Source organism: Podarcis erhardii, assembly GCF_964252035.2.
Source record: "Podarcis erhardii genome assembly, chromosome: 14".
NCBI lineage: Eukaryota > Metazoa > Chordata > Lepidosauria > Squamata > Lacertidae > Podarcis > Podarcis erhardii.
In genome coordinates, this window is record NC_138503.1 from 19,908,296 (window position 1) to 19,934,756 (window position 26,461).

At 43.6% G+C, this 26,461-nt stretch overlaps 1 protein-coding gene across 3 annotated transcripts in view; it reads left to right on the forward strand.

Annotated features, from left to right (window-relative positions):
- NTRK3 (neurotrophic receptor tyrosine kinase 3) overlaps positions 1-26,461 on the forward strand; it is a 406,873-nt gene that overhangs the window by 267,764 nt on the left and 112,648 nt on the right. The gene's annotated exons all lie outside the window — the stretch shown is intronic.

The window sequence follows — 26,461 nt, forward strand, 5'->3', positions numbered from 1 at the left end:
CTGGTCCTGTTAACTAGGAATGATGGGAGTTGTAGTTCCAAAACATCTGGAGGGCCAAGTTTGCCTATGCCTGGCTTGGAATGTAATGCCAATCAGCACGGCCATACCAGCAGGGGCTGATAGGAGTTATAGTCCAAAACAACTGGAAGGCATTGGGTGGGTGAAATCGGAACAAAGTAGAGGGGAGCCCATTGTTTTCAGAACTTTCTTCTCTTTTTCCACCTCCTTCCCTTGGCACTCCAGTCTGGCTAGTCTACACAGCCAGTCCTTCTTTGATGAAGTCCATGCCGACATAGGTTACTGATCTGAAATGGTGGGGCGGAGAGAGAGAGAGAGAGAGAGAACTGTATATGCTTAATGCACTATTAATAGTACATTGGCATGATATAGATTTCTGTCACTTTCTATACTAATAGACATTGCTTATCACTTTGCAGGGAAAGGGGAGGGGGAAATGACGGATGTTTATTCTAAGCTGCTTGGTTCAGTCTAATAGAATGGCTGATGAAATGCAGAAAATCATAGTATCATCAAATCGGATTTCTGCTACCTCTGAAGCTGGGATGCCTTGTTATGGGCTACAAGACCTGGCTGTTATTTCTTGTTAATGAAAAAAGGGCAAATAGTGTTTTAGGGTATCTGCAATGTGCCTTTGTCCTGTGGCTTGGCGATCCAGTTCTGAACTTTTTGCCAAAGGCTGAATCTCATTACTGCGGTAGGATCCTGTGAAGGGGGTTGGGTGGGGGTTGGCAGTGCATGCCCACTCAGAAAGGATCCAAACTGGGTTATAATATCTAAGTGGAGTTTCCAGGAGTTACAATCTGAAAAACCCAAGGAATTCCTGACTTTTCAGTGGGTAAAGGTAAAGGTAAAGGGACCCCTGACCATTAGGTCCAGTCGTGACCGACTCTGGGGTTGTGGCGCTCATCTCATTTTATTGGCACGAGGGAGCCGGCGTACAGCTTCTGGGTCATGTGGCCAGCATGACTAAGCCGCTTCTGGCGAACCAGAGCAGTGCACGGAAATGCCGTTTACCTTCCCACCGGAGCGGTACCTATTTATCTACATGCACTTTGATGTGCTTTTGAACTGCTAGGTTGGCAGGAGCTGGGACCAAGCAACAGGAGCTCACCCCGTCGCGGGGATTCGAACCGCCAACCTTCTGATTGGCAAGTCCTAGGCTCTGTGGTTTAACCCACAGTGCCACCTGCGTCTTTCAGTGGGTACTCGAGAGCAATTCATGAGACTTTTTATTGCATAACTGTTGAACAACTTATATCAGGGGTGGCAGCTTGTGTCAAACTATATCATTACCATCGTTTGAGCTATTTATATATTGCTTAATCATCATAATTTCTAAGTGGGGTACATATTTTATTTTATTGTTTAATCATACAGTGGCTAAAATCAATTAAAATTGATCATAAACGCTGAGAACTTCCTCAAAATGCTTGCTGGAATATAAAAATATTTGCCAAGCCCCTGAACTGAACTTCAACAGGGAGTGAGCCTGCCTAATCTCAGCTGGGAGGCCATTCCATAGAATCAGGCTCAGGCCAAAAGGGACCACCAACAGAAGACTACCCCTCAGATCAGGTAGGGATATAAGGAATCAGGCAGCCCTTAAGATATCCAGGACCCAAGTTATTAAGGACCTTGCAAGCTGGTACAAGAACTTTTAACCTGGCCAAGTAGCAGATGGGCAGCCAAGTGTAAGCTTTTAAGCACCAGTGTTATGTGCCAGCTATAAGTACCAAGAAACTGACTGTGCAGAATCATTTATGCAATCTCCTGGGAACACAGGAAGCTGGTGTATAGCAAGCCAGACCTTTCATCCATCTAGCTTAGTATTATCTACACTAACCAACAGCAGCTCTCCACTGTTTCAGCTGGGAGGTTTGGTGATTGAACCATGGCCCCCTGGCATGTGAAGTATATGCTCTACCATGCAGGCATGGTCTTGCTATTGTGTTAATACCACTACCCTTCTTCAAAGGGAACTCAGGGCAGCACATCTCCTTCCCTCTGATGTTGTAACCTCTCAAAACTTCCTGTGAGGTAGGTTAGGTTGAGAGATGGTTTCTGACCTTTGGCTCTTCAGTGACCTTCATAACTTAGAGGTGATTTGAGTTGAACCCAGGTCTTTCTTATTCTAGTCCTAACCACTAAGCGACGTTGCCACACCTGCAGGAGCATGCTTCAAGCAAATTTCCTCAAGCCTTCTGCATCCCATCTGTCCCAGCCAGCTTGGCCAGTGGTCATAAACAATGAGTGCTGAAGTCCAAAACACTGGGATTGACACCAGGTTGGGGAAAACTAATCTGAATATTCATGCCTGTTCTCCATCTTAAGAGCCATATCTGAATTTCCTTATTTTCTTTAGTGATCCTTCTTAAGATTATGCAAGGAGACTCAGAAAAAGAAGAAAATGAGTAAGGAGGAAAAAGAAGCCACTCATTTTCTAGACAAGGTCTAGCAAGTTCACTAGCGCTCCACTGAGGCACTATTTAGGGGAACTCAAGTCTCTGCTTAAGATTGTAAGAGACTCCTGTTCTCTTACAATCAGTTTATAGGTAATTGAAAAGTCCCCCCCTCCTCTTTTCAATGATGTGATGTTGTCTGATTATAGTAGAAACACCTGGCAAGCTTGCTGTTTTATTAATCCCATATGGCAAAACATGCATGGAATTCTGAGGTTTAGAGAGCTTTGCAAAGAAAATATTGTTTGTTACAGGCATTTTCATTTATTCATGGGACGTGAGGTTGGATGCCATCCTGTTCTGGGCAAGTGGCAAGCTCCATTGCAGACAAGAGGTTAGGGTGCACCACCCACCTCACATGCCATGACTGATTTTTTTTTGGGGGGGGGGAATCCTACAAATACTCTGTTAGGGATGTACATCTGCAACAAGATTCAACTTGCAATAGAGTACATTAGAGAAGCAGTCCGATCTGTTTCAGAGTCACCATGTTTTTCCAACTTGACTTGTTATTTGGGAATGAATTAGATCTTTTTTTTTAAAAAAAAAAAAAGGAAAAGGAAAAGAAGAGCTCAGTTTTCTCCCATCCACTATAATGGAGGAATATAAAAATAGCTAAAACTTGCTTTACCTTTTCACAGAAGCTGATGAAATTTGCAGGCATAGCAACCTCTCCAGTGTGGGTTAAGCCTGCCAAACTGTAGGCAGATACAGCCAAGGATTTTCACGCAGGGTGCCTTGATATTTTGTTTTTGCTTTTTTTAAAATAAAAAAAAAAACACTCCAAAAAGTCTGTAACTTTTTCAATTCCTGCCAGAATTCAGTACACTTTTCAGGCACAGTAATCCCTCATGAGAGAATGAAGCCTGCCAATTTTCAGAACAATGGCTGCAATATTTCTTCTGCAAGGGCAGACTTTATTGTTTTGGGGTGAGTACAATAGGAATCAGTGTGGGGGCAGAGGGTGGCATTGGGATGGAAAAATGAGCACTGCATAGTATAGAAAATACTATGGGAAATACTAGAATGGGGAAATGTTAGTCCCAGCAAATACCGTTATCCGAAGGGCCAGTTGTGGTGGGGATGACCTTCTGAGCAACAAACATCCTATGGATTTTGAAAGAGGTAGCCTCTTTGCTCTGGGAGAGAAAGCTCTCTCCATTGACCTGCATATTAGGAAGGCATAGATCCACATGAAAAACAAAGATTTTATCCTCAGTCTAAATCCCCGAGATTGAAGTACCCCGAGGAAAGAATTCACTGTTATTCTTGATTCATTCATGCCCGAGATACCAGAAGCTAAAACTTGTCCTCTCTTTGCTCCTAGACTTGACCAACAAAATGAAAGACGTCACTTCACTTTCTGCCCTATTGAGATCTGGGCATTTCCCAAGTCAGCTTGGTTGTTCTTGCTGTTTTGGGGGAAGGGTGGTTGCAATTTTGGGGGACACCTGAGGCTTCATAGCAACTCAAAAGTTAGGGAGTCCCTAAATAGACCTGAGTGCAACACCACTCTCTTTGCTTGTGTTGCCCAGCAACTGGTTTTCAGAGGTAACCTGCCTCTGACAGTGGAGAGAGAACATAGTCTTATCAGCCTTATCCGCCATGAGAGTTTATCATTCAGAATCTGCCACTGCATCCCTAGGGAAGCAGTGGGTCATGGACTCTTATTACAAGCGCTGGTGGCCCACTGTACATGCCTTGAGGCCAGGTCTTTTGTGGCGACATCTTCCACTTCAGCAAGAGAGCCAGGCTCTCCACATGGGCGTAGCAGACGTCCTTCCAACAAGCATTTTAACGACCTCATTTATTACATACTGCCCTGGCATAATTGCATATTGCAAGTTAGTAATTACACATATTCACACTAATCGAGTAATTAAATATAATTATATAAGAACTGTAAATACATGGCAATCCACACACACACACTTTCCGGGGAGGAAACCCTTCTGCATAATATAGGATTTTATTTCATATAGATAAATTGATAGTTTATCCACATGGTATGTCAACTTTCTGTTCAAATACTGGCTGGATTGGAATGCAGGGATATTAGGAAGCTGCTGTATACTGAGTCAGACCATTTGTCTATCTATTTCAATTTTGTCTACTCTGACTGGCAGAAGCTCTTCAGGTTTTCAGATAGGGTTCTCTCCCAGACCTGCCAGAAAATGTGAGGTATTGAAACTAGGACGTTCTGCATGCATAGCAAATGCTCTACCACTGATCTTGTCATTGAGAGGGTTTTGCCCAAGTGCTGAGGTCCAAAAATATATAAGTGTCTTGGACATGAAGCAGGCAGGTAGCCTGTAGGCTGAGGTTAGGCAGACTGAAGACCAGTAGTTTGGCACAGAAGACAGACCATAATAGGGGTCTGATTCTGGGGGCGTAAGCAGGCTGAGGTCCAGAGTCATATGACATTGCTAAGGAGAGCCTGTTAGGGTCAAGTTTCAGATCAGGCAAAGAAAGAACCAAGGAATGGAGCCAGGAGATGTGGCAGACAAATTCTGGATCAGCAGGACTAGACAAGAAGGAAATCTTATTTTTCAACATAATGCTCAGGGCCACAATTATGTAAACCTAGCCATGCCTCCTGCAGCTGAATTGATGGACCTTTTAAGGGTGGCATTGCAGCATGGGGTGGATCAGGTGATTAAGTCCTTCAGCTTGCAAGCTGCGTTCGTGGTTCATGGAGTAAGGTGCCTGACTCCTGTTGCCTGGATTCATAATTTGAGTCACCTGATGCCTCACACTCCTTCAGCAACAGGTCATCCTAAGTGAAGGAAGGCAACTCATGGCAGAGTTTTCAAGACAGTGGCATCAGATTGGTTTCACATGAAGTCACCTGCTGGAAAGATTTTAGACTGGTATTGATGCACTGTCAGTAGATGCCTGTAATTCATTCCTCTAGCAAGCAGCTCCAATGACATAGAAAACCAGTGGTTCATCATACTTGGCATCCCAATGGCATATGACACTTATTTTGGAGGTATTGCATGGGGTTCAGGGCTGTTGCTAACTCCTAGTCTCTAGCTGCATTGGTGTGATGACCCTAGTTGGGATATCTGATTCCAGATTTCCTCCTATGTTCATTAAAAAAAAATCATCATACACAAGATATAAACCCAAACAAAAATGATGAGCAAAATACTACAAAAAAACCAGAAATGTCATAGGAGGGCACATATCCATTCTCTTTATTTGTCAACAAAATTGGAAGATATGGACATATTAATGTTTATAAGAACAGTTGTCTCATCATATTTCCCCTATTGGTAGCACTGAAGAGTCTTGCAGGTTAGTTGTATTGGTATAAATGATCAACTCTGATCATACAATATAAAAATGTTATGGATTTTCGAAGCCTCTGGAAAGCTACATATTGTCGTGTGTGTGTGTGTGTGTGTGTGTGTGTGTGTGTGTGTGTGTGAGAGAGAGAGAGAGAGAGAGAGAGAGAGAGAGAGAGAGAGATACCACAGATATATTTGCAGGCTTTGCAAAGCTTCCATTTTTGTTCTAGAGATACCCTAGCTGCTGCTAACATCCATATAACCAATTCTTTAGTATTCATGTATGATCACCCCACGTACTTAGAAGTCTCTCTTCTGATGTGCCAGGTGTACTACAGTACCTGTCTGCCAACACACAGGTGTGTTACTTACTGCCTACAGCCAGGAGGTTGGGATCTGAGGTTCTGCCTCGTTGGCTCCTGTTTCCCTTTCACAAGTATTCATTGCAAGCGTTTATATCAACAATACAGATCAAAGGAAGCTAAGCATAGCCTGCAAATGACTAAAGCTGACAGCACAGCGGTGCCTGGTGATGTTGCAGCAGGGATCAACCACACTCCTGGGTGCGGAGAGCCCATTTCCATTAGAAAACAAACCACTCAATTAGTTGAAACTCCCTGATGGGGAAGCTGGCATTCATCTGTTAAGTGAAGAAATAATGTTAATTGGAGCACTGGGTGCTGATGAGCTTGCCTTCTCTGCTAGAGTCTGCTCCCAGTGGCTAGTTCAGTGTTTCCCAAACTTGGGTCTCCAGCTGTTTTTGGACTACAGTTCCCATAATCCCTGACCACTGGTCCTGCTAGCTAGGGATGATGGGAGTTGTAGTCCAAAAACAGCTGGAGACCCAAGTTTGGGAAACACTGGGCTATTTCAATTGGGGGTTAGAGAGGCAGACTTCAACCCTCACATGCAGACAGACAAATCTAGCTCTCCCAATTCTCTGCTTGTTCAGTGAGGCATTGACACCAAGATGTGCTTATCAATCAAGTCTAGTGTCTGCATGGGACACTGTTGGGGAATCTCCTGGGGCTCCAGATCTCTGGCAACAGAATTCACCACTTCTCTAGCTGCCCTTCAAAACTAATGCTCCAATTGGTCTTAGAGGTTAGTGGAATACCAGTTGCTGGAAACTGCAGAAGGGGAGAGTGTTCTTGGGCCCAGGTCCTGTTTGTGGCCTTCCCACATGCATATGGTGGACCAGTGTGGGAACTGGATGCTGGACTAGAAGGGTCATTGACATGATCCAGCAGGCACCTCTAATATTCTTAGGTTTCCAGTTTAATTTCCAACAATACCCTCACATAGCATCACTCCATCCCCAGACTTGGTGCAAAATTAAAACGGCAGCTGTCTCACAGTAATCACCTGCTGTTGTCACCCAACATCAAGTAAGCCTGCATTGAGTCCAGTGGTCCAGTGACATAGGAGCAGAGACAGCAGAGGGCACTCTGCAGAGTGCCCCTCTAACCCTGGAGCTGTTGCTAGTCAAGAGGAGCATTTGACCTCATCTAAAGACCATTTCCTGATCATAGTTGGTCTTCCATCAAGTATGTAAACATGAGGAGAACCATCTATGCCACCTTGAGACCCTTGAAATATAAAGTTGGTATATAAATGTAATAAAATTTTTACACACACACACACACACACACACATGAATAAAATGAGATAAGTGGTAGCAAGCAAAATACAGGTTGACCTGCTATTACTAATCTTGCCATCCAAAGGGTGATCTTGGGAACACTCTTAGTTCACCATAAGGTAAGAAAATGACTTGAATACAGAAAGTTGCCCAGTTATCCAAAGTGTGTGTGAGAGAAAAAGAAAGGGGGGGGGTGTATGCACTTTCACAGGCATCTGGTTGACCATTGTGAGAACAGGATCTTGGACTAGATTGGCCCCTGACCTGATGCAGCAGACTCTTATTATGTTCTTATAAAATGGAAGGGAGAGCAAAAAGTGGGATAATTAGATCAGACTCCATGATGTCCTCCTTCAAAAGGTAGGGTGGTTATAGGTCTGCCTGAAAATAAGTAGGATGGGATCCCACTCGACACCGAGCACTTAAACTTCATTTTATCAAATCACATTATTGATCCATATAGCTCTGTCCATGCCATGGTGCTACCTAGCAACTAGATGTAGCTCTCCAGGGTTTCAGACAGAGAATTTTCTCGGCCCTATCTAGAGATGCAAGAGATTGAATCTGAGATCTTTTGCCTGCAAAGGATATTCTCTGCTAATCAGCTATGCCCCTCCCTGGACCTGTGAGTCATATGTTTGTCCTGCAACAGTAGCCTTTGATCTTTGCAAACCAATGACCCACTGCAACATGAGACCCACTTTTAATTCTCTGTGCCCTTCTCCTCTCTCTCTCAGGGAATATCTGCCTTCTTACTGGGGACCCTTTGGAACTGTAGATCAGTGAGAGGGGAAGGAAGCTTTCTAACAAATAATTTTTAGCACCTGCATCAAACTACAATTCCCAGGATATGGGGGGGGGGGGAGAGGAAACAACGACCTTTAAATCAGTATGGATCAGTTATAAATTGCTAATGTAGACCTCCTGTCACTGTCTTTCTCTTTCATTTCATTCCATTCCATTTATTAGACTTATTAGTCACTTGTCACACAAAGGTCTCCAAGCGACTTACAATAGTAGTAGTAGTAGTAATAATACCATAAGGGGGAAAGTGGGGAGTCATATAATACATTAATATTTCATATAACATAACACCCATTAAAAAAATACTCAAATAATAAGCAAACCAGTACAGAGGAACCTTGGTTTTCAAGTGTCTTGGAAGCCGAACCATTTGGAACCCAGACGCCAAAAATGCAAAAGTAACTGCTTCTGTTTTTGAATGCGTCTCGGAAGTCGAACGGCTTCCGAGGTACGTTTTTCATTTTTTCCCATTGACTTTGCAGCCAGCCCACTGATCCTCGGTTTTCGAACGTTTCGGAAGTTGAATGGTCTTCTGGAATGGATTATGTTTGAAAACTGAGATTCCACTGTACTCTGATCCATTGATTAATAAATAAACCAAAGTAAACAAAACCTCTACCTCCCCTTACTCCAACCAACAATTTTCCCCCTTCAATCTCCCCAATTCTCCCAGAAGTCAGTGGTGGGTGAGGCCAGCATCTCTCCTCTCCCTTCAGAGGGGATGAGTAGCACAGCAAAGCAGAAAGATGGTAACAAACACTTTTACCAGCTTTGCAGTTGACCCAGCTCCTGCTGTTCTCCTGCTACTGGTGGGGGCGCAGAACGAATGATTGCTTGCCTGGGAATTTATCTTCCCACCTGATGTCAAGGCCAGCTGTTGCAAATCTTTCCCTGCCATTCCCCACCCCCACTTTCCTCTTCAAAGACACTGATGCGACCTTAGGTTAGGTCCCAGCATGCTACCTGAAGACAAGTGTTCTACAACTTATACCAACATCCTTTGTGATGCTCAGGGATTACATGGTGTGGTGCAGTCAGCTGATGCTACTGTCTGGACAGCTGTCTTACATGAGAAGTGTAAGGAGTGGATGGGTCCACTTTGGATGGTAATTGTTTATTTCTTCATTCGCATCAAAATGTGATCAGCCAGCCCTGCTTCAAACCCTTCTGCTCATTGTGCTGAGTGAGACCTGGACTGTTGTCCTAAAGACCAGGTGGCAACAGGTGCTCTAGGGATCCTGAACAGATAAGTTGAGGTGAAAGCATCCTCTCCAGGTAGGGATGGAAGAGGCTATTTCAATTCTCCACGTTCCTTCAGCAATTTGAATTTTTAAAAAGACCCATGGAAATCCTTCAGTGTTAATTTAATGCAAATTTCTCCTAATAGACCCATTCGTATCTCAAGTTTTGACTAACGTACGTGTCTTTGCAAGCAACAGCTCCTAATAACATGCATTTTTCTATGTTAGTTTCATTTAAAAAAATTCATTTGCATGCGTATTTTCTCCTAATATATGCATTTTTGTAAATATTGGTTGGTTGGAGAATTGCACCGCAAAATTCAAATAAGTGCAAATTTCAAAGGGTGTCTGTGTATCAGTTCTCATGCTGTTTCAGAAAATGCAGGTTTTACCAATTCAGCTTTAAATGAATGGCATTTCTCCCTCATCCCTATCTGGAGGTAATAAATAAATAAATTTTAAAAAAATAATTGTTTTTGTTTCTCTGAGTGTTGTGAATATAGGAAGCTGCTTTACACCAGCTCAGATCATTGATCCACTTAGCTCACTATTGTCAGTGCTGACTGCCAGGAGTTCTCTAGGGTTGAACCTTGGACCTTCTGCATTCAAAGCACATGTCTCTACCACAGACCTACGGCCCTTTCCTGAACTGTGGGAGCCAAGCATAGGTTTAGCATCTATACAGTCTTCACTAACTGCCTGTGGCTCTTCAGGATTTCAAACAGGAGTCTTTTCCAACTCTTTGTGGAGGTGCTAAGACTGAATATGGGACCTTCTGAATGCTCTACCACTGTGCTACAGTTCTTGACTAGGAACACAGGAAGCTGCCATATCCTAAGTCACAGAACCTTGTTGGCAATGACTGGCAGCAGATCCCCAGCATTTCAGACTGGAGGCATCCCCAGCTGTACCTGGAGATCTAGAACCATAGGATTGCAAGGGATCCCATGGGTCATCTAGACCAACCCCCCTGCAACGCAGGAATCTCAACTAGATCATATATGACCATCCTAAACTCGGCTTAACCCTGAAGCCTCTTGCATGCAAGTTCTCATCCCCAGATGACTCAATCAAAGGTGACTTTATCAAGATAGGTGTTTCCCTTCTACCCCAGGTCATCCCCTTTCCTTTTCACTTTCATGAGATTTGACTGATCTTTACATACCAGAAAAGCAAAGCAAAGGGGTGAAAGGTAGACAAGTGTGGAGGTGGAAAGTAGCCGGATGGGGAAGCTGGGAGCTCAAGACTAATAAAGAAATTACTAGCGTACTACATTATGAATTGGATGAATTTTTAATAGCCGGGAATGTGGTTGATTTATAATGCATCAGCCCTAGCCTCCAGAGCCCGTTGCTGCTTAATAAATAAATGACAGCCCCCTTGTATTAAAAGTATCCGTCATCTTACATCACTGCCATGCAATTTATGGTGGAGTATCAAGGGCTGGATGGAGCATCCCTGCAGAGCAGACAAGCACCACCTGAGCAGGGAGAAAAGAAAGAGGAATAGATTTCCCCCACTGCTGTCTAGGCTCCTTATGGCCAGAAGCTGGTGCAATTTGGGCTGGCTGATGCAGGAAATAATGCATTTCCACTCTTCCCTGTTTGGGCCACTACATGGGTCTGTGGTGATTTGTGCTTATGATGGTATTGGGATGTTTATGCATGATTCTGTCCGCAAAAGATTTGGGATACGGATAAGAACATAAGAGGAGGCTCTTGGATCAAGCCAATGGCCCATCTAGTCCAGCATCCTTTGCTCACAGTGGCCAACCAGATGCCCGTGGTAAACTCACAAGCAGGGTCTCAGCACAAGAACACTCTTCCTCCTGTGGTTTCTAGCAAGTGATAATGCTGTATTGTGTTTTTAATATTCGGTTGGGAGCCATCCAAAGTGGCTAGGGAAACCCAGCCAGATGGGCGGGGTATAATTAACAAATTATTATTTTATTTTATTTTATTTTATATTTTTTATTATTTATTTTTTATGTTGTTGTTGTTATTTATTCTATAGAAGCTTTACTACCTCTGACCATGGAGGCAAGGCATAGCCACCAGTTGCCGAATCCTCCATTCATTTGTCTAATACTCGGTTAAAGCCATCCCAGTTTATGGCCATCACTGTCTCCTGTGAGAGAGTTCTATAGTTTAAACATGAACTACTTGAAAAAGTACTTTCTACAATTCTGAAACTTCCAATATTCAGTTTGTAACGTCCATGAGTTCTAGTGGTACGAGAGGGGGAGAAAACCTTTTTCTCTATCCGTTTTCTCCATATCATGAATGATTTTATAAGCTTCTATTACTTCCCTTTTCTCTAAATTAGAAAGTCCCAGATACTGTTTCATTTACAATTTGAGCTTCCTGCTGAAATCCTGTAACTTTTCATGCCACAAATATCCCATGGGGCAGGGGGTGGTCCCTCTTTTGTTGTGCCATAGTATAAAAGTGTCCTTCTAGACAATAATAACGTGGTAACCTTGGGAAAGTGTTGCAGAATGAATAATAAAACGGAAAGGTATGTGGATGTCCCAGTATAATTCCACCCATAATGCACTATTATTGTGTCAACGGCATGTTGCAGAACACACCAACCAAAAAACACCAGAATCTTGGAGGGGTCTAAGCGTCTCAAAACACAGGACCTAGCAAGGAGAGCCAGGTGGTGCATGTGTGTGTGTGCGTGCATTAGTTGTAGGTCAACCAGCCATGCTGGCCATAATGTCTGTAGGTTCCTATATCGGAGGCAACATGCCTTATCCTCCACGATTTCTCTCACTCACGATAGTGGCTTTATGGAGTGAGATGATGGGATGGAATGCAACAGTAGCCATTGCCCTGCCTTCCTCTGGACTCCTGTCACATGGAGATAGCACATAGGTTGGGCACTTGCGCATTACCCAGAAAGAAGGAAAAAGCATCATCCTAAAAGAGAAGGAATGCATCACCCAAAAGAAGAACAACAATTTGCCTAACATTTGCACATGCTTATGTATATCTGTAGATGCAGACGTAGAAATAGCTGCTGAAACGGAAATGCAAAACATCTCACTGTACTGAGATGTAGTGACCTGTGTGCTTCCTCAGTTGGCTGTCCAGGTGGGAATGGTTGACATACACTTTCAAGGCTCCTGATCTCCCTTCTCATGGTTCTTTATCTTTAAAACAGACTTAGACTGAAGAGTCCTTCAAGCAGAGGACTGTCTTTTTTAAACACAGGAGATATGGCCACCCTAACAGCACATGACACTATTGACATGCATAATATGCACTCTTTAGTGGGGGAGATAATGTGCAACACATACTGTACCGGGATATATCCAATGCTAGCCCTACTTGGAGTAGACGCCACTGAAGTTAACAAACATGACCAAACAGGGTCCATTAATTTCAGCATTTCTACTCTGAGTAGAACTTAACTGGATACAAGTCAACAGTTCGTTTCCATTCCTCCACCCATCCACCACTGTGAATGGAAGCCTTTCTGAATAGCTCTATGATAGATCGTGCAGAAGAACTATAAAGAACTCTACATTTTTCCTGCTGTCTCCCTTCTTTCTGTTGCTGTTTCCGTGGGTGGGTGAACTGTGGTGACTCCATGGGACTCGCAATTCAGTGGACAGCCAAAATGGATGCTTGGAGGGGAGGGGAGAGGAGGGGAGGGCATTGCCTTATTTATTACATCTCTCGGTGGTAGCATAAATAATATGCTTAATAGATATGGGCCTTATGAATAATACAGATGCCTGTATCTAAGCAATTGCAAAGCTTTTCTTATACATTGGATCTCCAGTGTCAAAGACTATTAATGATCTTCCCTATCTCTTCCTCTGCTGAGGGCAATTACAGAATCCGGGGATGGAAGGATTTGATGCAGTGGGGGATACAGATACATCGTGGGAGTGGGGGCACTAATGTGCTATTCAATCACTGTTTGCTCTGGGAAATTTCAGTGAGGAAGGAGATATCACTTGCATTTTGCTAATTTTTGCCTCTGCCCTCCCTGGGTCTTCTAAAATGGTATGTGATTGCAAGCAGTTCATTTAGCCCATTTAATGTGCATGCCGAGTCGTGAGTGATGCATTAATTAGAGCTAACAATTCAGGATGTTTCCTTCCTTCCAAGCCTGTTAATTCTGTTGAAACAGGTGATACATATTTCTGAGTAGATTCATGTCATATGAATTGTGCATCTCAAGTAGAGAGGCCCTGGATATTATCCACCTTTGATTTTTTTGGGGGGTGGGGTGGGTGGATCAAGGCTGGATATTTTGGTACGGTAGATTTCCTTTCGTCTCTTAAAGAACACTTTGATTTGTTTTATATTCTCTTAGGAATTATTTGATGCCACTGAGTTCCCTAACTGCAACTTCTTCAATGCCATTTCAGCATGTTCTGGTTGCCTTTACTTTCTCTTTCCAGGATTTGTCATGCATGAGATCCTACCCTATCAGGGATCAAGTCATGATACACTGTAGCCAATCAGTTTTAGCTGTGTGATGATATCGGAGAAGGGAGCATAAATGAGTTAGTGAAACAAATATTAAATGGTTCCAAATTACTGGCAAAGGAGGATGTATTTTGAGCCAAAACTATAAATGCAACACTGTGAATAATTTAGAGCAGGGGTCAGCAAGGTTTATCTTGCCTGGGCTGGATCGGTCCCGCGGAGATCCCTCTGTGGGCCAGATTGCGCCCACGCCCATGATTTTTGGCATCTGTGCAGATTCAATTTTTTGTGCATGTGCAGACGCAGATGCGATTTACAGTGCTGCGGAAGCAAGTCCCTGTGCTGTGCTGCGCCAGTTTGGTGCAGCATGCGAGCAGGCAATTCGGTTCGGGGATGTCTCGTGGGCTGGTCAAACGACCTCTGTGGGACGCTTCCGGCCCATGGGCCTTAGGTTGCTGACCCTTGGTTTAGAGTCTTCTCTTGTTCTGTAGAGAAAGAACCAGGCCTACAGACTGGGTGAAAGTGTATTTGTGGCCCTGTTGGATTCACAACTCCCATCAGCCTAAGTCAGTAGGCAATATCTGGAGCTCCCCAGCTGTACACATTTCCCTGAAAATAATTTCCCTTGAACTGTCTGGGACCTACTTCTGAGTAAGACATGTATAGGATTGTACTGTGAGTTGGCACACATAGCTCTACTCCTTTCCATTTTATCCTCAACAATTTTGTGGGATAGGCTAAGCTAAGAGACAGTGACTGGTCACCAGAAAGCTTTGTGGCTGAGTGGGAATTTGAACCCTGGTCTCCCAAGTCTTGTTCCAGTACTCTAACCACTATACCACACTGGCTCCCTGAGATGCCCCTCTCCTGTAAAATACATTCTGACTGCTTCCATTCCAGCTGCAATGGACCAAAGTATCTTGGAATTAATGGAACTGCCTTGGAACTTTTTGTTGGTATGAGGTCCTCCTCTTCTTTTTTCACCATTTTTTTTAAATTCCCAGACTCTGCAACTCAAACCCTGACTTGAGTTGTAAATCTCCTGTGTTATTCTTTAAATAAATAAAAAAAAATCCCCCCTGCTCTCTGCCATGTTCCTGCCTTGTGTACTTTTTGCTTCTTCCTCCTCGGACTCCTTTGGGATGGGAATTGGGGAGGAGATGATTCCCGCCCACTCAGAAAAGCTCTAAATCCTGCCTGGGAGGCTGGTGCCAAGAAAATGACACATCAAGGCAGGAGGAGGCTGCTTGGATACAGATATTCCTGGACCACAGCATGGTGAAGTCCTTGTTAAGTTACTATTGATCTCCAGCAACTTAGTCAGGATGGGGTGTGTAAGAGAGAGATTTAAATGTGGTCTCTCGGGATCGGCTGTCAGGAACTTTTTCAGTGCTTAAGGCTGCATTCTCATGCAGGAAAGTTGTCAGTGGCCACATACTGGTGGCAGAGGGTTGGACTAAAGCAAAAGTGGGTGGAGCCAAAGCAAATGGTGGGTGGAACATTCCTTCTCCCTCTCTTTCTCTCTTTTTCTCCGGGGGCAGAGTACACTAAAGGAAGTGTACAACTACCTGCCCACCTGTATCCTATACATAGGGATGGGGGGGGGGTGGAAATTTGATTCTATTTACCTTTAAAGGCAAATCACCCTAATTCACATTTTGTGAAAGAGCATGTAAACCAAAATACGGTCATCCTTCTAAATTTTCACTTTTCCAAATTACGCAAGGCAGTTGTCCAACAAAATAATGTGCACAAAAAATGTAGACATTGGTTAAAATATGCCTAGAAATGCATATATGGGTGAAAATAACATACAGAAATGACAAATGAAAATGCCTTGTAAAAAATATGTAGGTTGGGCAAAATTGCATTAAACAAGACCACGTTAGGGAAAATTTGCACTAAAATGCTGTCACATTCACTGCATTTTGGACACCATAATCTTGCATGATTTTGAGCCAAGATCATGCCCTGAAAAGTGCTTTGGGGGGCACAATCGTATGGCACCCCAAAATGTGTGGTTTTGGGTGCCATGCAAACAAGGCCCTGAAAAAACAACTTTTGGGCTTTGATCTCACACAGGGTATGATAGATAGATAGATAGATAGATAGATAGATAGATAGATAGATAGATAGATATAGATAGATGATAGATAGATAGATAGATAGATAGATAGATGATAGATAGATAGATAGATAGATAGATAGATAGATAGATAGATAGATAGATGATAGATAGATGATAAATAGATGATTAGATAGATAGATAGATGATAGATAGATAGATAGATAGATAGATAGATAGATAGATAGATGATAGATAGATAGATGATAGATAGATGATAGATAGATGAGAGAGAGAGAGAGATGTATTTTGCAGGTCAGGTCATGAAGTCCAGGATTTCCTCTTGCTTCTTACCCCCATCCCTTGTGCCTTTCTCTCTCTGGGATGGAGGCTGGCATTATGCTTCTCCTGTTGTTCATTCACAGTGCTCATTCCAGAGACCCTGTTTATGGAGCATTCATCCTGATATATATATATATATATATATATTGCAGAGATATTAGATTAATTTAATGAGCATTCATTCTGAAATATATGCAGGGAGTTTAGATGCTGCTGCACCAAGCAAGATGTATCTCACACTTTCCAGTGCATGTCCCCTTCATTTACTGCAAAAGTCCAATGTTTGGAAGGAAATAGATTTTGTTGTGTGAAAAGCCCCCAGTGCCGTACACTAAGATAGATCACTGGTACATCCTGTTCAGCCTTGAGCATTCTGGAAAGGCACAGGGTCAGCACTTCTGAGCTGAGCAGTTTCCTACTTTAGACCTCTGTTGAATCTCAGCATCCAGAACATTTGTTTCCTGTTTCCTTTGAATTCTTTCTTCTTCTTCTTCTTCTTCTTCTTCTTCTTCTTCTTCTTCTTCTTCTTCTTCTTCTTTCTCTCTCTCTCTCTCTCTGTGTAATTGCTGCATTAAAAGAAATAATTCTCTTTCCTTTTCCGCAAAGTGCAAACACACCGTATGTCCACAACGGGGCCATAATGGCCTAATTCAATTATTGAGGGTCACTTTCCATGTACTGCTGTCTGATTTTCTTGTCAATCAATACAAACTTCATTCTAAAAAGCAAGCAAGTGTTGGGGAATATGGGGGGGGGGAATGTTGGGGAAGGTTGAAGCCCAGCAGTTATGTAAGGTCTACTGGACTTGTCTTTTGCTATTTGTAGCAAGTTGTTCCCCCTCCCGCTGAAGTTATGTGGAACACCTGGAAACAAGACAGTCTTGGTGCAAATGGTAAACTGAAGACTAGTAAGAATCATAGATCCCACTGTATTATTTTAATCAGGGGTAGGTCTTCTCTTGAAAATAAATTGGGTTTTTGATACTGGATGATCAAAAGGTCCTCCTGTAGTGTTGAGGCGACTGCAGATTATTGCTACAGGGCCAGGGCATCAGGCAGCAAGGAGAGGCAGGAAGAAGAGGCAGGCATCAGATATGATAACTCAACAAAAAATATACCTAGCCTCCAGCTGCATCTTTCTGGGAGAAGGTAGCAGCCTGACTTGCACCATCCCTGAAGCAACAACTCACATGTAACAGCTGTTGCGTGGAGGCACTGATCCTGTGCGGTGCAGGGTGTTGCTTTGCAAGCGGATCTCCCAAGAGGAAAGCCACTTACGAATCAGCACGCTGCAATATTGAAACATCCATGCAACAGCTGTTTAATCCTGTAGAGTACAGGGCACTTCTCACCAGTGGCTTCCCAGCAGAGGAGCCACTTGCAAAGGAGCACCCCACAGAATTCATCCCTCTGCTCTCAAATGGGAAGTGGGGAAGGCAACACAGCATCGCCTTCCCATGCTCCCCCGTGACCATATGTTTCATTAGGTTTTCCTTTTCTAAAAAAATAACAATAACTAATTAAACTTTAGCTCCACTAATTCAGGACTGGTTCCAGGGGAGGTTGGTCCTCAGGCTGGCTCAGTGTGGATTGGCCTAATTGCCTCCCTCCTGGATCAGGGCCATGGGGCAGATTGGGTAGAGGCTATGCACTGCCCTGCAGGGAAGGTATAAAGCTGCATTATCTTGAGTCTGACCATGGATTTGTCTGGCCCCAAACTGTCTCCTCTGACTGGTGCTCCAAAATTCCAGACAAAATCGCTTTCCAAGCTTCACTTTCTGACATTTTTTTTTTGGCTGAAGATGCTAGGCTTGAACTTGGGGCCTTCTCTGTGTGGAACATGTGCTCTGTACCACAAAACACCAATACCTCCTCAGATGGAACACAGACTGCTTGGGGAGGTCCTTTATACCAGCCTTTATCAACCTTGTTCTCCATCAGATGTTTTGGACCACGACTTCCATCAGCCCCAGTCAGCACAGCTGGAAGTCCAAAACATCTGATGGAGAACAAGGTTGGCAACTTCCTGCCCCATGGCAGAACAGCTCATTTTCCATTCCTGTTCCCTGCCTGAATGCAGGCCCTGAATCAAGAGGAAGGTTCAGGCATCTTGAAATTGTTTCAGAACATGGTTAGCCCCCACCCCACATCCTCATATAGAAACCAGCTAAGTGCAAAGATCAATGTATTCACCGCTGAACATTTCCTGGAGAAACATTGCATCCTCCCTCATTTACTTGATTATCTTGAGGGTGAATCAATCAAAGGAATGGCAATGCATGTTGCACAGGCTACTACCCTGTGTGTGTCCATTAGAGGGCTATCTGCCCAGTGATAATGGAACTGCTGATTAACAAGCATGCAGCGCTGTGGCTTGGGCATTTATTTGTTTCAAGGAGAAGAACTGCTGCTTGATGACAGTACAGCATTTAGCAGCTGGTTTGTTAGCATCCTGCTGTCCTGAATGCTTCACATAACTCACTCAGATGGTGCCGACTTTGTTGGTCCATTCATCCATCTCCTGACTTTCTTGCAAAAGACAACGGTCTGGGAATTTGGTTGAGAACTTGATCTAATTTGGGAGACAGAGAGAGAAAGTTCCCTTGCATTTGTTGCTGAGGCCTGGAACTGCTACAGCCACTGTGATGCTCTCTAGAAGTAGTGGGAGCATTCTTAAATTGTGGAACTTGCTCACACAGGAGGTCTTGATGGCCGCCAACTTGGATGGCTTTAAAGGAGGAGTAGATAAATTCATGGAGGAGAAAGCTGCAGCCATGATGGTGATGCTCTGCCTCCACAGTCCGAAGCAATAGTGCTTCTTCTGAATGTATTGGTTGCTGGAATCCTCAGGAGGGGAAAATGCTCTTGTGTTCGGGCCTCACTTGCTGTTTTCCCACAGGCATCTGATTGGCCACTGTGACAACAGGATGTTGGACCAGATGGGCCATTGGCCTGATTTAGCAGGCTCTTCTTGTGCTTTTAGGAACAACAGTTCCCATCAGCCTCTTCGAGAATGGCCAGTAGCTAGGGGTGGTGGGAGCTGTAGTACAAAGCATCTCAAGAGCTCCCCATTGGCTGTTCCTGAAATAGTGGGTCTGTTGACTAGGCAATGACAGAAATTTATCTTCAGGTATATTTATATGAGACTTATCCAGAGACTGCATTGTTTGCCAATTATATTATTAATTGAATGAATGAATGAATAAATGAATTAGCTGCCCTTCACTAGCAGGTCCCAAGATAGGTTACAGCAATTTATAATTTAAAAATTCAGAACAAACCAGATTACAATCACACGTCTCAGGTGTCAAAGGCCAGGGTAAAAGGCGCACCTTCAGCATTTGCCAAAAGCTGTACACTCCATGTTATTTCCAGAAATATATGCATTTCACGCACACTTTGCCCTAGCATATGCATTTTTGTACACATTATTGGCATTGCAGAATTCAGATAAGTGCACATTTTGAAGGACGTCTATGTTTTGGTACACATACTGTTTTGGAAAATGCAAATTGGGGAAGTTTGCCTTGAAATGTGAACTAAATCACACACACCCCAACTCTCCATTCCCAGACTAATCTTCATGGATCAACTGGAAGGGGACTATGAGAGTGTGGAGTTTGTGAGAGTGTGGAGTACCCACACCCACCACTGACATGTGGACCCCAGAGGCTTGATGAAAAGTGAATGTTAATGCCCTCCCCTTGTAAAAATTCCCATAATGTCTGAACATAGCTGTTCTTTGGCTGCCTTCCTCTGTATTATTTGATAACCAGTCCATCCTGGCTTTTGTAAATGTCTTGGCTAGACATGAAATTCTCTCGTATTCTCCCTGGACATTTATGCTGGGTGGCCCATATGTGTGGGTAAAGGGGTTCTCCCCTTCCGTGACCTCCTGCACACCCCTGGCTTGGGTCTAGTGAAAAGTGTGATGGATTGGCCTGACATCCTTGGCAGAGTTTCTTGGCCCTGTGATGGGAGGTCTCGGCACACTGTGGGAAGATATACTCCTTTTTCTCCCGCAGAAGAACATGTCAGGGTCGCAGTGACCGACAGGAAGCTGCCAACTTGGCACCGCTGCAGTTCAGCTTATTGTGGGTCTTGATTAAGCCTCCCTCCTGGAAATGATTCCTCATCTCCCCACCTCCCCTCTTGCTCTAGTAAATGCTCCCCCTCCCTCACTTTTCTTCTGGGTCTTTACACAGAGCAGTGGTTGGGGGAGTGATGGAGATATTTAGGATCTATGTCCTTTCCAATCTATCAGACCACAGCAGTTAGCACTTTGGAATCATTCCATTCCATTAAAGTGTGCCAGAAAAAACAGACGTGTGATCCCAGCTAATAGAGGAATGTCTCGTATTTAACAGGGAAACAGCAGGGTTCTGATAGGTGGAGGAAAGGGCTCCTGTGGAAAGTTTAATGATTCCAACAGTAAAGATCCCATGATCAAAATATGGAAATCTCAGAGGGGTGGGGGTGGAATTGGATTGACTTCTTTTTTTACTCGCTTGTCATCCCTATTCATTAATGGCCACCCCATAACCAAGGTCCTTAAGCAATGAAAGTCAGTGGTAAATTCACATTTGCCAAACAGAAGCTGCGTACACACTGCATTTTACTTTAGAATCAATGGAGACTGAGTACTTGTTTGTTTGTTTGTTTCCTGTGTAGCCCATGCACAGTCTAGAGAAATCACATATTTTTTTGCCTCTGAAAAGTGCTTCTTCATTCTGAAAATAAGAAGCTCAATGCAGGTTGATTCTGCATTATCCTGCAGTGTGTCCATTTGAAAGCAGATGTGGGTGGTCCTGGCAATGGGGTGGAATGGAGCCCATACCTGTCCAATGATGTTGTGGGTGGACTCATATCAAGATCACAGTCACCACTTACTTGTTCATTCACCTGGGGCTTGGGAAAAGGTGTGGATGACCTAAACAAAGGGAGGGTTTTGAAACGTGTGTCGAGTAACCATTTGGATCGCAGGATCTAGAATCAATCTATATTGAAAGCAGCATATTGAGGATAAGCACGAACAATTCCAGATTGAGGAAAAACTACCTATTTGTGCTGCAAATGAGCTAATGTGGACACAGAGTCTCTGGGGCTCATTCACACATGACTGCGTCTCTGTGGCTGACTGCAGCATCAAATGATAACTGCATGTGTGAAATAAGCAGTTTTTGGTCCAACAGCTCTAAGCAGACCTTCCATGGCACTTCAGACTTGGGTTTTGGAATAACAGTCAGGCACACATTTACTGTGGATACATTTCAGTAGCCAGTGGAATTATATTGTTATAAGAATCCTGTGACAGTAGAATGAGTAGCACCACTTCATCAGCCATTAAGTGTGTATGTGTGCTGGGTTTTTAAAAACAGGCGGAAAAGTAGTAGCACAGCAGGAAACCAGATGGACTAGAACTCTTGTGTGCTTTTCTCTCTCCCACTGTTGGTTAGTTACAGGAAGTTATTACATTGGAGAGCATACCAAAATGGCGCCCACCACCTACAATCTGAAGCAGTATGGTGGCTATGCTCTACCTCCACTGTCGGAGGCTGTATGCTTCTGAATGCCAGTGGCTGGTGAGCATAAATGGGGAGAGAGCTGCTGTTCTCAGGTCCTGCTTTCAGGCTTCCCATTGGCATCTGGTTGCTCACTGTGAGAATACGATGCTGGACTAGATGGGCATTTGCTCTGATCCAGCAGGGTCTTCTTATATTCTCACAGTCTAATTAACCACACCAAAATTCTACCACCCAGATGAACAGCAGATTTGAGAGACCCTTGGCAAATTAATGTCCTGTGGGTCTGTAATGCTGTGCTCCAGGAATGGTGTGGGGTGTGTGTTTGTGACCTTGATGACAACTGCAACTGGAGGTAGCAGCTATTCCTACTTTTCTCTTTCCTGAAGTCTTTGAGGTAAACCTAACCTCTCTGGCAATGAAGCGGTGCCATAACTGACAGCAGTCGTAAAACATGGGAGATGCCATGTTTAGGGGCACCCATCTCCCAATGCCCTGGATGTTGAGTTTTGGCAGTGATTCACACTGCTTAACACCCTCCTCAAGTGATTTTACCTGGCTGTAATGTGTCTTGGAACTCACATAATGCCACTTGCTTGTCTAGATGAAGGATAGAGGGGTGGGTGGGTGTAGAAACTAGCCTACTATTTTGGTTTGTTGTGGTTTTTAAACTAGGGTACCATTGGTATGTGAGCCCCAGAAAGTGGTTCAGAAGAGAATATGGCCCTGGGGGTCAAAACAGTTCCCCACCCCTGCTCTATAAAGTGAGATGAAGTGCCTCTTTCTTTGCATTTAAGAATGGAGAGATGGAAATCCAGAAAGGAAAAGTGGGAGCAGGGGCAGAGAAGGCAGGGGAAGAGGTGTTAGAACTGTTGAGAAGGTGAGCAGCTAGGGCCAAGGGGCATAGTGATCTCTCTGTGACAAGCAGCATCATTTCACCTGTCCTTCCAGCCTCCCCCTTCCAGCCACTGCTTTCCTGTTGTTTAAGATTTACTTCATGATGTGTAGACCAACCTCAACCCAACCTCAGTCCTTTGTCTCCATCAGCAGTCGTCAAAGCCTTCCATATTCATGCTTCTCCTCTGTTTCATGATTGCCGAGAATGTCGTCTCCAGCAACTGGCAAAGAGGGAAAGGAACAAACCCTCTCCTTGCCCAACATGCTTGGACATTTTCATAATTTTCATTATGGTTTGGATAGCTTTGGGCCTTCAGGTATGGTGTGGACTTTTCCTTCCATTTCCCCCTTTTGGAAGAAAAAAATCCTTGTTTATTTTAAACAACACAATAATACATGGACAGCTTTGTTTTCAACGAAGTTTAGCAAAATGAAGACCCAAACTAGTTGTATTGTTGGAAGGCCCATCCCCTTTTGGGTTATGCTTTTTTTAAGGTTATATGTGGCCATGTGGGAAGATATATCAATTCAGAACAAAAATGCAGTATTCACTAAGGTTTCCTGAACCAAATCATCCTCAATTTGAATCCCTACCCTTCTTTGGCCCTAATCTGAGTTAGCAACCCTACAGTTTCATGTACACCTCTTTAAAAACACCGGAGATCTGGGAAAAGATTCCCTTACCAGCTTCTCTAGCTGTGACTCCTGGAAACATTTAGATTTCTGAGTGCCAGCTAAGTAGGCAGTGGGGGAACATTCACTTATACCAAACTCCAGCTTATTGGTAACATTGCTGATCTCACATATGATGAAAAATGATTTGAGCCAAGCAAGAGCCATCTTGGTTTCTGATCCATACGAAGCAAAACTGGGTAAGAAGATTTGTGAGGAATCTGTAAGGGGAAGCGTAAGAGCATTTTCACACATGGTACTAGAATTACCTTTCAGCCTCCTGCTTTCATTGTGCACATTTGCAAATGATCTTTAGTATAGGGGGTAGGGGGAAGTTTAGGATGTGAACACATTATTATCAATTTATGAAATGTAGAGACCACGTTTTGTTGCAAAGCAATCAAAGGACAATTTCCAGGGGCTTCTAACATATGCTGAATGAAAATAAAAGATCCTTGCTGCATTGGACTAAGGGTCAAATTACACATTATCCTTATTGCATACTGTGCAGCGACATAATCTGTTTTTTCTGTAATTGATTAAAGGTGCAGGGAGATTGTTACCCTGATTACAAAGTGTAATTCCCCTTCACTTGAGAACCAATAAGATTTTTTTTTTTTTTACTAAGCCCCATATCCACCCTTCGAGGGAGGTGTCTTTCTGAAGTATGTCCCAACACTTGAGATTCAGAGGTATACTGCCTTTGGATATAGAAGTTTGATTTGGCTGTCATGAGAAATAGCCATTGGTCAACCCTCTAGAGAATTTCTCTAATTCTTTTTGAAGCCTTCTAACCCATTGGTCATTACCGTAGGACATATTGTTATATATGCTTTGTGTGAACAAGCTCCTCCTTTTGTCTGCTCTGAACCTATTGCCAATTGACAAGCAACCCCAAAGCTCTGCTGTTACAAGAGGGGGAGAAAAATGTCCTCTGCCAGAACTCTTTAGGCAATATAATTTTTACATTTGTGTTACAGGTGCAGGAATTGTAAAAGGCCACCGAAATCTCATGTGTGAAAATGCTCAAATAATAGTCAGGAAAAATTCTGCAGGTTATGATGTTGCCCGTTAAAAAATGATTGACTAATGTTTGGGTAGATCTCTCCCAACAGTGAAGGTGAAGCAGGATCATCTCAGCCCTCAATTCATCCTCCTAAGAGGTACAACCACCCCAATGCAAAGGCCAAATTACTTGCCACCAAATATGGATCAATAGGATCTTAGGAAGCTGCTTCACACTGAGTCTGACCCACAGGTCCTTCAAACTCAGTACTGTCTGCTCTGACTGGCAGTGGCTCTCCAGGGTTTCAAACAGGGGTCTCTCCAAGCCCTAACTGGAGATGCCTGGAACTGATCCTGGGAACTTCTGCATTACAAGAATGCTCTACAACCCTTTCCCAATCAAGTTTACCTGTTCTTTCAGAAGTCAGCAGTGTCTGCCATAAGCATCAGAATTTTTTTCTACCTGCTCCCCATCTAACTGGGTATGGGACCTTGGGCCTTCCAGATGTTGCTCCCATCATCCCTGGTCATTGGCCATGCTTAATGGGAGTTGTAGTTCAGCAACATCTGGAGGGCTAATGGTTCCCCTCACCTGCCTTGTCCCAAGCAGACTTTGGTGCAGGGAAAGATGGGACCACCCTACCCATTCTGGGATTACTTCCAACATTTCAAATAGGTTCAGACAGGTACATGAGCTTTATGTCATTTGAGAAAGGAATTTATAGCACGGAAGAGGGTAGTGGACCAAGTGAGACAGCCGCTGTTCTAGGGATCTAGCAGCAAGCCATGAAACATAAAATGTTGTTTGTTTTAACCTGGAGCTGCGTTTTCAATTTAGATGTCCATTATAGGTGCTGTAAAAGTTAGCTAACTTTTACAGTCATTTTATATTGCTCTCCAATTACTGAAACATTCAGAATTCAGAAACCCATAACACTCTAGCTAAATTAAGAGCAAGTTCACCAACAAAGAGAGTAATTTGCCAGTCACCTACCTATAGTGCGTAGGTGACCTCTAGGACATGACCTTCCCAGTGTTGCTTGGCTGCCTTTTCCATCATCCCTGAATATTGGCTGTGCTGCTTGGGGCTGATGGGAGTTGAGTCCAGCAACATCTCTGTCCCAGCATCTCCAGTTGACATAAACCAGAGACACCTGTAGATTGTTTAAGTGTGCACTCTATTTAGTAAGTAGATGAAATTAGAGGTTATGATCTGAGAAAACGAAAGTTTCATAGCATACAGGTGAAACAAATGACAGGCACATCTGTAGACTTATTTACAAGGCTAGGCTTGGTCACATAAAGTAGCTCCTTTGTAAGCCTGGTGGGGACATTTCCAGATTATTACCAATAGTGCAATACATATTGCTTATTTACATAGTAATTGTTCCCACTCAAAGTGTGGAAAAGATTACTCAAAAAGTCACCACATATTGCCGTGTTAAATTTTATGACTGCAGGCATGTTGGGAACCTGCAAGCAGTCCACATCATGTCTACAGAAGGGGTGAATTAGATCGCTGCATGGACCTATCCTCAAGGATTTCGGGTCTCTCTGAGCGAGTTGTCAGGTTGCCCTCTGAGAACATGATTCTGTACCCCCACTGCCCAAATGTGATCACATAGATGGTTGCTCTTGTAGGCCACCGTGGAGCAAAGGGAAGCAATGAAAGCTCAGGGGCATTCAGGTCATTTAATAAGAAATAAATTAAATAAGGAAGGTGGTGTTAAACAGAGATGTCCCACTGAATAAGTGTTGTGGTGCTGCTTACTCAAGGCTGGTTTCTGAGCCCAGTTGAAAGGTATCCTTTAACCCCAACCCCTGGGAACAGGATGGTGCATATGTGTAAATAAATATGGCACCACCACTTTGCTGAAACTAAGCAGGTCTAGGATGAGTCCTTGCTCAGCTGGAAAACACCCAGGGAATCCTATACACACCATCTTGAGTTCCATGTTGGAAGAAAGGCAGGTTTAAAGTGAAAGTGTGGCAGGAGGGTTGTATCCAATTATGTTTTGCTCAGAGTAGACTGGTTGAAATTAATAGGAATG